The following is a 17,931-nucleotide window of genomic DNA, read 5'->3' on the forward strand; positions in this document are numbered from 1 at the left end:
ATTCACATCAACGCAAAGACCTACTCGGATACCACTTGATCCAAGTCCGGGTGTGAAGAAGGACCTTTCCAAGACCTTTTACTTTTGTGATGTGTTAAAATTGCATTTTAAAAGAACATTACCAAATACAGCTGCAGACTGTAAAGAAGAGGAACATAACAATCATCAACAAATGAAAACATAAGCGTTGATAACGGAGTTCGTCCAGGGGGAACTACATCTCTGGGCCCCGGTGTCAAGATGGTGTAGGCCACTGCATTAAATGTTGTCAATAAAGATGATGTACACAAAGATGACGTCTCGATCATACAAGGAAGAATTCCCTCACATAGGAGTGGCTCTAAGAGATGTTCCACAACTAGAACTCTCATTCAAAAGACTCTTATCAGTATGACACAAAAACAAGCATGGTGCACATCCCGCCAACATGGCACAAAAGGGATGTCAAAGCAAAACACATGCATGACGACAACAAGAGTATCCCAACAACATACAACAAGGGATCTTAAAGCATAACATGAAGAGTTATGATAGCAATTACATCATATAGAAGATTCCACATCAAATCAAGCAAGGAATCATGACAGCAGACAATAAACAAGATCCCTTGAAAAAGAGTGAAGGGATCTCTACTTGAATGGTTCATGAGGCACAATACTTGCTAAGGTTTTGCAAATGGGGTAGCAAGCTAAGTGGGCTTGATTGTGGGGAAAACTCCACAGTTAAGCGCGCTTGAGCCAGAGGAGATCTGGGATGGGTGACCTCCCGGGAAGTCTTGGTTACCGGGTGCAAGCCCCGGAAGTGACGATTGATGCTATGTGATTCATTTCACTAGTTTCAATCCCACTTCTTCACCCCTGTGAGCATCACCCGATGCAATGAGTGCTAAGTGAACAATTCAAAAATCATGAGAAATTAGTCAGTTACGACTAGCTCTCATGGAAATGGTCATACGTTAATGACTTACTTAACGCAGTTGAATCCCAAAAACGATATCTAATATAATGCACTGCGTAAACCCCTAATACTTAAAATAAACAAGATCCTGCATCAATATCAATCAAGGATCCATGCAACATAATGTAAAAGAAGTAGTACATGAACAATAATCATATACCTCACACCACGGGCCATCTGAAGAAGTATATGTTCAAAGATCCTGCATCAATATCAATCAAGGATCCATGCAACATAATGTAAAAGAAGTAGTACATGAACAATAATCATATACCTCACACCACGGGCCATCTGAAGAAGTATATGTTCATAAAACATTCCACAGTGAATACGTTGTTCACATTATCAATGCGTAGGCACAGCTCGCTACCAATCTGTCATGGCCTCACTACGAATAGCCATATGAAGAAGCGGGGCATCTGAAACAGAAACTGTCACAATGCTGAACCATTGATCTCACAGCACCGCTCAAAAGGAAGATTGTTCTGGACTTCTCTGCAATGTAGCTCTCAGGCTATCTGGTGTTTTGCAATGCTCTGGCTACATTATTGCAACTCTGACCTTCTGGTTCTTTGGCTACCTTCTCGTGCTGCCTCAATCATGCTCTGTGGTACTCAGGCTCTGCGGCGCTCTAGCTGGCAAGCTTTCCAACTTCTCTGAGTGAACGCGGCACTGTCTAGCTACCTCTGGCTATCTGGTCCTCTCATGCTGCGGCTCTCCATCAGGCGCAGCTTCCTCATTGAGGTGATTTTGGCACTCAGCACAGGCTCTCGGGCTCTCTCTCCCTCTGGTACGCAAGCTCTCTGTTGCACAGGCTCTCTCTGGCCTTTTCTTCCTATGGCACATAGCCTTTAGCCTCCTCCCCTCAGCTCTTTGCATCCATCATGCTTTATAACACGTTTGGGACATGGCCGCATAAAAATCGGGGTCGTTTGAATTGAAGGTTTGACCAACACAACAAAACTACAATAATAGCCTTTTCTTTGTTTGAACAGACAATACTCTAAAAACTGATAAATCCGAAAAAAATCCCTTTAAAGCCAGACTTCAAAATAGTTTGAATCAGCCCTACAAACCTTATCGGGTCCGTCTTTAGACGCTTATCGCAATCGCATAACAGATTTGGCCGAACCCAAAAATATACGGGAATACACTGAAAAGTCTCAATTCCTATATCTCAAATTTTATCAAATCGGGTCCGCATTATATCACAAGTCGGAATAAACGATCGCTAATCACCAACGCCGATCGTCCCGATCGCTAATTTAATCATGGCCATTGATTAGTTTTCGATCCGACGGCTGAGATCGCATCACATATCGCAATCGCTACGACCCGGGGTCCTTCACCGATATGTTGGCATATTCCAACGCCGATCACCAATATCGGCGATTGCTAATCACATTTTCTGATATCCAGGGGTCCTATTCCTCAGTCTTTGCTGACCCTATCCGCCGATGCCGAAATCACCAATTTACAAGGCCGATATCGCTAATTTGACCACCGATCACATAACTTAACTCTCTGACATTTCCGATTGCCTGCCCCCAATCCCAATTAATCAGAGATCGCTGATCGAGGGTTCCAAAGGCCCGCCTTAAGTCCGCCCTTGGCACAATTCCTGATGCGATTTGCCTTATAAAGGCTTAAAGCCCATTTTTATGAGTAAAACCTCCATTTTTCAAAAGAACCAAGGCAACTCTTTTCGCAATAACTTCATCGTCCGGACTCAGATTGACGAACCATTCACACCTCCGCGATCAGGAAGAGGAGATCTATGCTCTGGTCCTATGTCGACATCACTCCAAACACTTTGATTTTCAAGCATTTATGCCATGGTGTCTGAAGATCCGCCCATATCACCCACTGATCTGTAAAATGTCGTGGATATTCCATTGGATAGTTCGTCACAACAAATGTAATAATATTATATTAGACGATGAAAATTATACACTATTACAGTTTATTAAATTTTAAGGCCTGTGGATTTAACTGTAATTAGTGCATGCATGCAAATAGAAATTATGCAGAAAACTAGAGAATGAAAAATGAGCACACACACACACATAAGACACAAGATATTCTCTCCAGGAAACCATTTCGGAAGAAAACCTAGCTGGAAGGTGAGGCTGCTCCTCTCTCTTTCTCTGTCTGGAAATATGGCTGTAGGTACAAAGAAGTAATGCATGTGGGATGCTACAATGCATAGATCCTCTGTGTGTGCTCTAAGTCCTATCTCTCATGGCTATCTTTTCTCAGCTATGGAACAAAATTCTCTTGAAAAAGTGGAATTCCTCTTCCTCCTAATGGCACAGTTACAACACGGCACAATAGCCTACTAGTGGTTAAGTTTGACTACATCAAATCTTAACTAGAGTTACAAAATAGACTCTTCTAGAGTCTTTTACATCACAAACACATGGCTAACCCATTTTCCATTAATAATGGGTGTTGACATGGAATCCTCTTGAACTATAGGTGTGAAAATTGGAAGGTCAACTTCTTAGTGGAATAAATTTTGTGTATGGACTCCAATTGATGTGTTTCTTGCCTGCTATTTTATTGACTCCGGAAGGTTTTAGACCCCGTTTCACCAAACTTGGTCTCGTTGGTAAAAACAGTCTCGTGAGATGATTCCTCCATTTTTTCCTCTCCAAATGCATCGAGATGGAAGACAAACAATATAATGATCCAATCCAGATTACCCACATGAAACTTGTGTGGCACCTAGTGTTGGTCATGGCATTGATTGTACTTAGTATTTTATTTTTGCAAGATATCAGCAGTAAACTTGGTAGCTTTTTCAGCTTCATATTGAACATGTGAAGATTTTTCTTGTGTTGGGAGCTTGAAAATACTAAGAGGGGGAGGGGGGTGAATTAGTATTGTACCATATGGATCATCTTTTACAACCTTTTATTTTTTCTTTCAACACTTAACTGAATCATCAATGAGAACCAACACAACATACATTAACAATGGATAATGCATGCATAATCAAGAAATAAGATCAAAAACACATATGAGGAGAACATGAAACATCAAGACAAACATCATCAACCATATGAACACAAAATATTAGGTGGAAACCCTTCTAAGAGAAAAACCATCGTACTCTTTGTCTTATTCTTCTTAATATTTTACATGATTCACTGGCCACCACCAATGTGCAAACTCCGACTTGCAGTGTATGCAAGAAAACACCTGCTCTATGCCACTACTTTATGGAATCCACCAATTTTGCAACAACTTACAAACACTCATTTGATGGAGGCACCAACCTTGAATAATTTTCAAGCACCCACTCCCAACTAGCTCTATAGATATTGATCTGTTGAAGTCTCTGGATCCCCATATAGTTTCTCGGGCCACCACCTAAAGGATGCCACTAATCCCTAATCATCAAGCCACCACTTTCCCTGAAGGCCCCAACCTTAAAACTCTTGTTGAAAACCTTTCGTACATTTTTAGACTAGGCCCATGAATCTCTACTAAAAATTAATGAATCAAAACAACAAGACTCTCAACAACAAAACCCCTGAAACATCAACCTACTTTGTAATACATACTCTGCTCAACATATGCATCAAACCATATCTCTACAAAATACTCCAGTTAACCATACAACAAGCAATCACTATCACTCTCTACCCATAATCAGTCAAAAATGGCATAATCTACCCCCAACCATACAACACTGACATATCATAACTTCAATAAGCACATAGACTCTAATACTTTGACCTATACTCAACCATGCATGATAAGATTGACTAAAAAATGGCTCATACAACTGTTCACTCTCTAACATAAACTCAACAAGTTGCCATAATACTCAATATCATAAATAATAATTCCAAGCAATATAAATCTTAGTCAATTCAACAACCTGGTAGCAGACATAGCCATCAACAACATACTATCACATAGATTATACCCTTGCTCTATAATTTGCATAGGTACCTAGATCTATTTCTTCTTTCTATACGAAGTAGCCACACATTCTGTAAGGAAACCAAGGTCCAAATATTCTTACAGAACTGTAGGCAGTCACCTGTTAACTTGATCTAGTGTTTTCCCAGTTGCATAAAATAGATCACACCATCATTCATTAAAGAAAAGAATCTCACTCACTGAATCATTCTGTCCATATCATAATGCATGTTATGTTAAGCTCACATATTCCAACTATGCGTACACCACACACACAAATTTCTTCTTTTCAAATTAATACAATTCTACAACCACTAATAGCTCAAGGATGCCATACACGCCTGCCCAATCAACCTCTTCCTCCATCACAATAACTCACACTACACATCACACAAATCACATGAATTTATATTAGTGTTTTACATACTCAAGTAATCATAGATATTTATTTACATTACTCCATGGGGGAAATACATTCACCCAACAAAATTCATAGGGATTAATCTCAATTCAAGATACGACATGAAATATTAAATTTGATTGCCCCAACCACATAAACTGCTAAGGATCTCACTCGCAGTGTCTTCATTTGGTTTTAATTAGACTTCACATTAATTATGTTGTTGTTACTTAGAACTACCAATGATCTCACACCATCTATGTAATCAATCGACCATGTGTCTAACTAGAAAAGGGATCCACATATAACCAATAAAAAACTATTTTACCACTGTTATGAATCAAACCAAAATGAAAATAATTGTATGATCTATATCTTGGGATGCACAAATATGAGAAACTAAAACATTGATAAAGAAGAAACACATAAAGAATTGTTTATTAAAATAATGAAATAGCTACAACTACATTGTGTCAGACCAATCTATCATTTTTACAAAGTGAGACCCAAATTTGTAATATTATGAGTTACAATACAATGGGTAATTACCATGGGTAACTATCATGGTTGGATGCAATGGGCAGATACCATGGGTAACTACCATGGTTGGATGCGACTTTCTGTTCATATCATTCCCCTCCCCCCTTTTAAGATGTAATGGTCATGTTTTCATTGCGATCAACACCCTCCAAAAATTTTCTCACACTTAAATTTTGGAGCCTACTAAGGATCTTACGATCTATCGCTCTATTTTTACTTCATGGTTGTGTGATGTTTTGAAAAGTGTTAAGTCTTCTTCCTCGTTTCAAACTGTCAAGTCACTTGCACACACATGCTTAGTCTCTAATGGGTTCATGAACACACTTCCTTTATGTAAGCTTGGAAAAACATAGTTCCATCCATAAAGATGATTCTTATGTGATGTTTAATTCATGTTGATAGTTAGTGCGCACTTTTATTGACGGATCCCCTCACTTTGTTGTGTTTGTATTTCTATTTTTGTGTGTTTTCTCAACTGTCGTATTTTGCGCATTTCCGCTTCACAAGTGTCTCTTTCACATTCGCGATTGTAATTTTGACTTTATTTTACTTTAATAAGTGTCATTTTCATGTTATCCTCACTCTGGCATGTGTCACTTTTAAGGTCGTTCGCATTTTCCAAGTTCCATCTTCATGTTTTCCTCCTGGTGCAGGGTTCGCTTTTATGTTTTCACTCCTACATGTGTCACACATTTTCATATCACCAAAGTTAGTTATGGCACACTCTCCTACATTAGATGGTATTAAATATCATTAAAATATGCACTAGACACATTCCTGCAGCTTGGTGCGCTTTTTTACCATAGTTGTCACCTTCATCATAACTTGTATTCTAAGTGTTGTAATGTGTCACTTCAATTGTCACACTTAGAAATAGATGTTTCTTTGTTGTTTTTTTAAGGTGTGACTATTTTTCATGAGTCTTGTGCATTCCATTGGATTATATTGATGGAATTTATGTGTGTGATTCATGTTTGAGTTGTGTTATGATGCATTTCTTTCTCCTACTCTGTTGGTCCCACACTTAGCCATTGTGAGAGCTCTTCTTGGTCCTTTAGCCCAGCGCAAGTTCTAAAGGCATTAATCCTCTTACTAGGTGATAAGCGCAACTTATTCATGAGCCTCATTGACATATATTTCCTCCCATACTTGTGCACTAAGTCTTTTCTAAGGTCTCCTCCCTCTCACAGTGCATTAGTACTTCCTAAGGATAAGTCACCTAGCCTTGTGCTGCCTCCCTCAGTGAAAAGCACATTCCAGATGAAAAAGTAGTCACGGTTGGATAATGACTATGCCCTCCAAAGTTGAAGCACATTGCAAAAAAATGAAGCACACTTTGAAACAACGAAGTGCATTTTGAGACAACAAAGCGCACTTGAAAACAACGAAGTGTAGTTTAGATGCTCAGTGAAAAAGCACACTTCAGAAGAACAAAGACCTTCTCTCCCATAAAAAGAAAACTCTAGACAAACAAGGACATTCATGCCTTCAATAGCACACTCTCAAATCTTGAGCACACTTTATAACAACAAGCACACTTCGGGACTATGAGCGCACTCCTTCGAGTCGAAGAATTGTTTTCTCCTCAAGCAAATGGTGCACTCACGAAGCATAGAGCCTTAGAGCACATGGCACAATAACAAAGCAGGAAGCTTCATCCTTCAATTAGAGTGCATGGCGCAATGATGAAGCACGAAGCCTCCATTTGAGCACAATCCTTTGGCATGAAGAATTGCACCATCTTTGAGTGCATGAGCACACCTTGAAGGTTTGAGTGTTTCTCCTTCATCTCTTCGACATGTGCCCTTGCATCCTCCTTGTCCTCATGAGCACATGAGTGCACTTTGAAGGCCTAAAGGCCTAAAGACCCACTCCTTCATCTCTTCAGAGTGCGCCCCTGCGCCTTCTTAGTCTCTTTGAGCACATGAACACACCTTGAAGGCCTGAAGGCTCGAAGCCTCACTCCTTCATCTCTTTGGAGTGTTCTCTTGCACCTTCTTAGTCTCTTTGAGTGCATGAGCACACCTTGAAGGCTTGAAGGCTTGAATCCTCACTCCTTCATCTCGTCAAAGTTCACCCATGCACCCTTGAGATCTCAATTTTCTTGCTTGAGTGCACAAGTGCACCTTGAAGGCTTCTTGTGAACCTTGATGCATTTGACTGCGCCCTCCTAATCAAGATTTCTTCTTTTAATCCTCTCATAGGCCTATGATGAGATGATCATTAGATGAGCTAAGTAGTGATATAATAGATGTTATAAGTCTTGTTTTTCCTTTCCATGAATGGTCTTCATTCGTAGGAGTACTATATCAGCATGACAAGGAGATACTCAAGCAGATAGTAAGGAAAAAGCATAAACACCTGCATAGAAGAAGAACAAAAAAGAAAAATCATGAAGACATGAAGCAGATCATGGACCAAGACAGAAAGAAGATATTGCGTGATGAATCAAAGGATTCTCATATTTATCAAAGACCCTTTGGAGGGTGAAAACAAGCAACAAAGTGGACCTTTCACGAAGATGAAGCATAGATCATATCTATCATCGAGAATGCAAGATCAAGAAACAAGGAAGACAACTTTGCATTTCCACCTCATCATGAAGTTCATGTCATCATTGTCAAGTTGTAATTTGTACTACTGTCATCATAATAATTGATGTGTGTCCATGTATCATGTCACATCATCATGTGGAATTCATTGATGTATTCTCAAGAAAAAGACAAAATGTAATGTGTGGAAGTCCGAGAGTCATATGTGGAACATGAAGATTCACAGTCATATATGTTCAAAATTCACATAGAGAAGTCCAAAGGTCATTTAGAAGTTCAAGAGTTGTTTAGAAGTCCAAATGAAATATTAAGAAGTTCAAGAGTCACGAGGGTAGTCTAAGAGTCATGAGGATATAAAAGGTCATTCCTCTTGTTACAAAAGCAACGTCATAACTTGAGAAAAAGGATTTTGGAGGCTTAAGCTTTGGAGAGCTAGTCTTGGCTTCTCTACTTGACAGCGGAGAGAAAACTATTCTTTGGAGAAGCAAGAAGTGACTTAATGTTCCACTACTGGAACTAGTGCCTCATTATTGTAACTGTGTACTTGGATCTTTCTCCTAATAATGAAGCTCGATGAGCCAACACATTTCATGCATGTATTGTGAATGTCTTAGGAATATTCTTTAGATTTTTTCTATATATATGTTTCATTCATATGTACTAAGGAAATTTAATTATTTCGGTGGCCTGGGTAGTTATATGGTTGAAGGTGTGATGTATGTGGTTTAATGATCATTGTGTCCATGTGAACTATTTCACTAGATAACTAACAAATATTTTCTTTGCTCATGTGTCTCTCTTAGGTTAGTATAATTACTTCCTTCTCGAGGCTCACTTTTGTGTCCCCCCACGTGAAAGTATCCTTTTACAAATTAAAATTGGTGTTTCACAATGTCAACTTACTTGCTTGTTCAAGGGTTATGTATATGATCTCTTATGCTATTCACTAAAACCAAGGGAAATCTTACAGTTATGGTGGTCGAGTTGATACTCCACATGGGGTTCCTACTGCAAATGGTGTGAGGTCTAATCGGGGCTTCACATTGAGGAGACCCCCTGTATGTTGGCGGTATCCAACACTGTCAACAAGTCCCCATTGAATGAAGTTCCCTTTGGAGAAGCTTTTGTTGAAGATGAGCTATGGATGACCCAAAACCAAATGTTTTCTAAGGAAAGGGTTTTGTGTGGTTAACCCCTATTTGATGGTTTGTGGATGACCCATAACCATGACACATGAAGATCCAAGGATAGAGACACCCTGTAATGCTTATGAGCCGATTGTGATTCTGACAGTGTGTGGCCTAGAAAATGGGCTTAGATGATAAGGGTTTTATTGTGGTTGACCCATAACCATGATGAATGAATATACGAGGATAGAGATACCTAGTAATGCTTGTGGGCCAACTATGACGTTGATAGTGTGTGGCCTAACAAATGGACTTTGTTGGCAAGGGTGTTGCGTGGTTGAACCATAACCATGATGAACGAGGTTATGAGGATAGAGATACCCTATAATGGACCTTGAGATAGGTGGCATATCTTTTTAGATTTTCATTATCTAATGAGATGTTGTAAAAGCTTCCTCCAAGTACTGAAGTTTGACAATTTTGACTCCCATTTTTGTGACTTCATAGTCCCACCATGACATTACCATGGCATTGAGAGGGGTATTCTATCATAATATCATCTCTATTGGTTCTACAGAATGACATCATTCCTCTATTGGGGATGATGTCAAAGGCTCAATGGATTCTTTGCAATTGACCTCATTCAAAACAAAAAGGGCCTTCTTTTGAAGTGTCAATACTTCTTCAACTTCCTTTATTCTTACTTCCACACCAAGTTGACGATAAGCATTGACATTCATGGAGCTAGCATAGAGACCTACAACATGCTCATATAGAGTAGTCATGGCCCCCACTGATCGAGAAGTTATTTCGTGCACTATCATTGTTAAAGACTCCCAATTGTTTGTGTGAAGCATACATCTTATCCCCTGTAGCATACCAAAAAGGTAGTTCCCACAAGTAAAACCAAGTTCAAGTTCCTAGTCATGGCCTGGTGGTCCACTACAAAGCATCTCAATGAAGATTACAAAGAAGTTGTGAACTCCTCTTAGTTATTAAATATAGACATGTTGATATGTGCTTCCTTTGTTTCCATATATTGTTAGGCCTTGCTTGACCCAATTCCTGTCTAAATCAAACTATTTTCTAAGAGATTTGATGACATGTTTTTACAAATAACAACTAAATAAAGGAATGATATCTTTATAAGGAAGAACAAACCTATCCTTGGGCTCTTTACCATTAGAGGCCCAACACTAACATAGTGCACTAGTAAGTATTTCCATGATGTTAGATCTCAGATTTTTGTGATCCATATCGATAATCAGATTGTCTTCAGGATTAATCACATGTTATAGAATTAGTCGACGTTTTGAACCAACTAATGTGGTTCATCATCAGGACAAATGGTGAGGATGAGGATGAACCACATTAGTTGGTTCGAAACGTCAACCAATTCTATGACATGTGATTAATCCGGAAGACACACTGATTATTTCCATGATATCAGTACCTTGAAGCGTTGCTAGAAGCAGTGCGACAATTGACATTTCAGATGTTCGGCCTCCAACCCAATTAAACATTGGAAATCCCGCCATCCATCCTTCTATCCCCGTAGTGTTGTCTAATAATGAATTCTCCTGATTAATGGCCACAACTTGCTTGGAAAAATCAAGGCCTGTTTCACTGAAGGCTTTCTGCACCTCTAACAATCTTCTTCTCGTTGTTGGCGTTCCTCCACTCTTTGAGTAGGCTTTCTGCACCTCTAACAATCTTCTTCTCGTTGTTGGCATTCCTCCACTCTTTCAGGAGGCTTTCTGCACCTCTAAAAATCTTCTTCTCGTTGTTGGAGTTCCTCCACTCTTTGAGGTAACAATCACCAGGGCTGAAGCAAGCAAGTTCTGGCCCAAGCTCTGAAATTTGGTGATCAATTTTTGCAGGATCTTTGTTATGATTAAATATTATCTTCAGAGGAGGAGACCCTTTAATTAAAACTGATAGCCCTTGAGTAACATGACATAATGGGGAGGATGGTGGCTTGATTGTTCCACTGATAATATTCTCCTCAAATTTGCAGAAGGTGTCGAGTGGATTATCAATCTACTGTTTTAGAAAAGGATTCCGCATACGCTTCGAATACTTGACCTAATAATGACTGACTGTGTGTCCCTCGTCCAGATTAGCAATGGGGTTGGCCTCAAACTCTTACATTGCTCCAAAACTTGACCCCATTCTAGGGGAGCCATCGATCTCGATGACCTCCATATCAGTCACGATTATGTTGAGCACAATCTCCCTGGTGAGTCGAAGAATGAGGGTCTTCATGTTGGGTACCTCGTCGGTCATGCTAATTCTCTTGAAACTCTTGACACTAGTGGATCTGAAGGGTCCATCATGGCCACAGGATCTGACCACGACCTTGGAATCCATAACATTAGGGTCCATACATCATTGCGTATCGTGGTTAACAGATACCAAAGTTGAGTCGGTCACGTCACTAGACACTCATCCCTCCTTTATGATGAGACTCATAGCGGCCATAACATTGAATAGCTTCGCGTTGGGCCTGACCAACACTTTGTTCATGTTAATTGAGGTGAACAACGTCGTGTGCTCGATGACCCTGTATTCCTCCACTTCTTCATAGGGGACAATGATCTCATCTAGGAAGAGATGTGCAGGCTTCCTCGCCACCATGGCAGAGAATAGCTGGCCTCTGAGCCATGCCCTACCCTTGGCGTTCATCGACTTCTCTTTTTCACACCAGGCTACGAGCAAAGGCCAAGGATGATGTAAGGGATTCCATTCTTTTTCCCTTCTTCAGTGATATCTCCATATTGAGCTGCATATGAGAATTCTCGAGCATCTTCAGTTGTCAAAGGCTTCTTCACCGAGTCATTTCATTGCAGACTCAAATGAATGCCAAGTTCTAGTTAAGGGCTCATAGAAAAAGTAGCCATTAAGTGACTTGCCAATATTTTTTTATCCAAGTGGGTCCTTCTCAATAAATTTCATTTGTTGTAATACCTCAAAATTACACTTAAAATAACCCTGTTAAACTATTGCGTTTTGATGACATCTTCCATTTATGGTATGGACTAAGAGGAAATATGCAGAAGTGAGCATTGAAGAACGACATAATATAATGGATGAACCTGGAGAAACCAAGTTGAAGCAAATGAACCATGTCTCGGACAGTAAGGCGATCTGATGCAAAAATGTGGATTATAACAATACCAGAAATTTAAGCACAACTAAAAGTTTGAACTTATGTTCACAAGCACGATATTAAGAACTCAGCGTGCAAATCTGAGTACCAATATGTCTCCAACCCATAATTTTTTTGATCAGAATATAGGGATCCTGAGAATATAACCTCGATCTGTCTATCTGAAAAACACAATCGACTTTGGAGGAGGAGAAGAGGATACAAAAGTCTAAGAGAAACTGCTTATAGGTGCTTCTTCGGCTTCCTAGATCCACTAAAATTCCTCCTCACCGGTTTGGTTTATAGGCCGCTGAGGTTTGCATGACAGAATAACCCAACCTAATTTCATGAAAATAACTTGGGACAGAGAGAGAGCCTAAATCTTTTGTTGATTTTTTTCTGAACACTATTCTCGCCGCTCAAGGCGTAAAGATATATATATATATATATATATATGTATATATATATATATATATATGTAGATATATATATATATATATATATATATATATATATATATATATATATATATACATATATACATATGTCAGATCTATCCAACATTGTTGGGTCTTCAACATTAACATTTTGGTCTTGTAGATACCAAGTGGATGGAAGGGATATCTCGACCATAGTAATCTATACTAATCCAGATAACTGATATATCTTGATCCGTAGCGAGAAACTTCAAATCTTATCGATTCACAACAAGAATGGAAAATCTACTAAAAAAAGAATTACCAGACCCAAAACCAAAACATCCCAAATCTGATCAAACTCCGGTCTCACTTAAAAAAATATCAACTGGGCAGGTATCCCCGCTCTAATATCATTGGTCCATTTCTTGGGACACACAAGATCTAATAAATTGAAACAATGATAGAGAAGAAACACATAAATAGATATTTATTAAAATGATTACATTGTGGTAGACCAATTTGTCTTTTTTACAAAGTGAGGCTCAAATTTATAATTTTATGACTTACAATATCATGGCTAGATGTCATGGGTAACTATCATAGGTGGATACCATGGGTAATTACTATGAGCACATACCATAGACTATACATAATTATCATGGGTAATTATCATGAGTAATTACCATGAGCAAATATTATAAGGAAATACCATACGTAACTATCATAAGCAATTATGATAAGTAAATAACATGGGTGAATGTGACTTTCTATTTAGATTATTGTATCCATTTCCATACACTCCACCAAACAATCAAATTCCATTTGGACCGGAACAAGTGTGAGAATTATGGACCAATTCAACCGTGACTAGATCAAAGCACACACATCTAACCTTTTGGTTGAACCACAACCAAGCATATTAAGGTGATTTTTCCAACACATATTTGGACCAAATCAAGCGCATTCAATATGATCCATAATGTCGTGAAGGACCAAATCAAATTCCTTCGAAGTGCCTTCAAACTCAACCAAACCATGGTCAAATCGCTAGTAAAGCTCGAGGATTTTCCTTCTCGATGCACAGGTCCAGCCAAACCATCGTCAAATCGCTAGTAAAGCTTGAGGATTTTCCTTCTCCATGCACGGGTCCATGGACGCTAGAAATCCATGCAAAATATGGGTTACAAAAACTTCTTGACAACTTAAAATTTGGGTTGCCATATTTGTAAATCCATCTTCTCTATTTTAAACTACATTGATAACATAAATTAGGGAAAATCAAAATCTCTTAACCCAAAACTATAATTACCCACATCACATCATCTTCAACACCCCTAAGCACCATGTTAAGTAATATAATACATCAACAACATGCAAAATATTATCTAGTTGTTGACATCAATGCCAATATAACGCTGACTCCATATTTGACATCAATGCCAACACCAGGCTGCCAACAATCTCTCTCTTTGGCATTGACGGAAACACCACAAACAAATCACTAATTGATCTTCTTTATTGGCTTTTATTCTCTTCTAGCTGACTGATCTCATTCTCCAATAGTGGTTTATCTCACTCGCCCCCTTTGACATTAATGGCAAAGGGTGACCACACCTCGCTTGGAACACCATGGTGACACCAATTGTACTATGTTGGTATCAATTATTTTCTGATGGCATAATCAACTTCAACACATTCTACAAAATAGGCATTAGAAATCAAACAATGTGACTGCTCATACTTGTGGCTCCTACATAGAATGTGGCGTCAATGACAATATGGCCAACAATCATGATGAACATGCTTCCCTTGAACATGTGCTAGTGTTGCAATCAAATTTTCATGTTGTTGTCTAATAAATTTTGTTGTTGCAACATGTGCTAGTGTTGCAATCAACTTTTCATGTTGTTGTCTAATAAATTTTGTTGCTATCTATACCTCCTTGCCACATGCAAGAGACTACATCAACTAGACCAATGACTCCACAACTAACAATTACAAATGATAACAATGATATACAATGCAAGTACATGGCTATATAATTGGAAGTACATAGCTAAATCTTGCACTCAAAGGTGCATACATGGTTGTAACAAAATGTCTTCCTTCTATGCATGCCTAACACAAGGGCTACTTAACCAACTTGACAAATTATAATCATGAATAAGTACATACAAGGCTGATTTACAACTTTTGACTCATGACTAAAACCATATGGATCTACTACAAAAGTGAGTGAAAGCAATATGAAAAATAGTATGCAACCCTTGAAACCCTAATTCCATTTACATCTCCCCCTGAGCTCATGTACCTTCTTGCTTATCCAAACTTCTCATTGATCCTACAATCCTAACTATGCCTTTAGGCACTTCATCATGCCATGCTTCTGCCGCAACTTGTCTTCATCTTGTCTTCATGCAATCCATGATGTTTCCATATGTTCCCCATAAGAACATGTAGGCCATACATTACTATTCCACAATCCTCTTGTGAATAAATATAAGAATAATAGATTGTAGTGGGGTTAGCTTCTCCTACTATGAATATGAAGTGAAAGATATTATCTTCAATCTCTTACTTTTGCCTACTCTTCCCTTCAACACGTACACATTGTCTAGAGTCTTGATTCCTTTGGATATCAACCTCTATGAACCTTCTTTCTGAATGTTGCAACCTTTGGAGTTTAATATGACTTCTTTTCCTCCATCTACCATATGCCTAATACTCAAGATCTCATGCTTCAAGCCTTCAACTAACAACACATCAACTACATTTGTTTTCTCATCACCAAGGTTGGCCTTAACTTAACCAACACTTTAGTTGGAGCATTATCTCCAATAATAACATGGCCAGCTTTAGTTTTCTTTAGGAAGATGAATATTCTCTTGTGCCCTAACTATGATGGGAACATCCATTGTCTATGCACCATTGGTCATCTTCTTCAAATCTTAATAGAGTTATACTGCACTTCACTTGTTGTTCCTATTTCTTCTTCCACACTTTGGTAGGCTGCTTGTTGGTATGTGCATTTTCCTTTGGTTTTCTACTAGGTGTACTCTGGATTAGCTTGTCCTTTTTCCTATTTTAGCATGAAAACACAAACAACTTACAATCTCTAGTCATGTGACCAACATTTTCACAAGTGTAGCATCTCACATGACTAAGATATAAGGCAAAAGGATCTTATCTTTATTGGACATTGGATAAACCAACACTCCCCATGTGTTTCGCGACATGTGCTTAACTGCCTCTCATGGATCCATTAACTCTAGAGATGCGTCCATTTACTAACACCTGCGGATTTCGGTGTAACGGAAATCGTGATTCCAACAAGTTGTATCAGAGCCAAAGGTCTCGATTTCGAATCACACTCAGATCATGGCAGCAGGGGGATATTGTTGGACATTAGATAACTAACATACCTCGTGTGTTTCATGACATGTCATTAACGACCCCTTGTAGATCCATTAACTCTAGCGATGCATCCATTTACCAACACCTGTGGGTTTTGGTGTAACAATAATCGTGATTCCAACAGTTTTTTGTTGTTCACACTAGATATCTGCCTTGCATTGGTCACACCTCTACTCCATGCATGAGATATACAATCAACTCCCTTGTGGCCAAATAGGTTACATAAAAAACAATAACTAGAAAATGCACTAGTATACCTAACGTTTGTTGATCTCCTTTGTTTCCCAAACTGTTGCATAATTTGTTGATAAGATATGAATAATATGGTTCTACAACTAGTTGCAACTTGTGCAAAACTATGACATATGTATCATTCAACCTCATTCATCAAAGGAGAAATGAGTTGTTATTTCTCCTTTTGAATCTTCCATATTCTTCTCTTGGAGCGAATGGTATTCCTAATATAGGGGCTCTTCTTGGTTCTCTCCTCGAATGTTGGTTTTGTTTCTTGTTTCTTCTCTTTCTTCTCTTGTTTCTACCATTTATGGTTATAGGATTTATAGGTTCTTCATTCTTGTTTTCACCTACTACTGAATTGGATTCTCCTTTATGAAATCCAAGACCCAATTTGACCAAGGGAGATATTTGGCTTCTAAGAATGTTGTCCAAGACCTTGATGCTCTTATCCAAATTCAAATCATTGTATTTTTGTTCTAACTTCTACCTCATTGAGACAATTTTAGCCTCAAGCTTTTCACATTGATTATCTCTCTCTTTTAGTTGGCTACCCATCAAATCTTGAACTCTTTTAGCTTCCTCCAACTAGTTTTTCAAGCTAATGACTTCCTCCTTGATCTCATTCTCATTCTCACCAAATATTTGCATAAATCTCTTCTGATCATAGTTTTTTAGATGTTAATCTTTTTATTTCAATAGTAAACTTCTCTATTACAACCATGGCTAAATCATGTTCAACTTCAAGAGCTAGCATTTTGTCACAATCATCATCTTGACTATTAAGCTCTAAGTGGCTACCATCTAAACTATCTAATGCATAACTAAGAAATAACTCATCATAATTTTTACCTTTAGATCTACCTTGTTGCAACACATCTGATTCTCTTTCAATTTTATTTTCTTATTTATCCTCTTAATGATTTACTGCTCCATTCACACTATGGGGATGGATCTCACTAGGCTAATAATATCTCTAATGAGATCAATTCTTCTTCTTCTTCTTTATTTTCTTCTTCTCCAACTCTCCATTGTTTCTATTGGTATCTCCTCCATACAAAACTTGTAGTATGCCCCATATATCCTTTGTTGATTTGAGATCCATTACCTTCTCCATATTTGCATCGTGAAGATTGATGTAGATCACACACTTATCTTGAGCATTCTTCAGTTGCACTTGTTTTAAAGGAGGTATTTGACATAGTCT

General features: G+C 38.5%; 2 pseudogenes; both read right to left on the minus strand.

Moving 5' to 3' along the window:
* Nucleotides 1–10,897: 10,897 nt before the first annotated feature.
* On the minus strand, nucleotides 10,898–11,549 carry LOC149235365 (glucose-6-phosphate isomerase 1, chloroplastic pseudogene; annotated as a pseudogene).
* A 105-nt stretch (nucleotides 11,550–11,654) lies between these two features.
* LOC149235366 (thiamine thiazole synthase, chloroplastic pseudogene) overlaps nucleotides 11,655–17,931 on the minus strand; it is a 42,286-nt pseudogene continuing 36,009 nt past the window's right edge.

This window comes from Pinus tabuliformis, chromosome 8 (assembly GCF_031772625.1).
Source record: "Pinus tabuliformis cultivar Carrire ecotype Pingquan chromosome 8, CPIR1, whole genome shotgun sequence".
In the NCBI taxonomy this organism is placed as follows: domain Eukaryota; kingdom Viridiplantae; phylum Streptophyta; class Pinopsida; order Pinales; family Pinaceae; genus Pinus; species Pinus tabuliformis.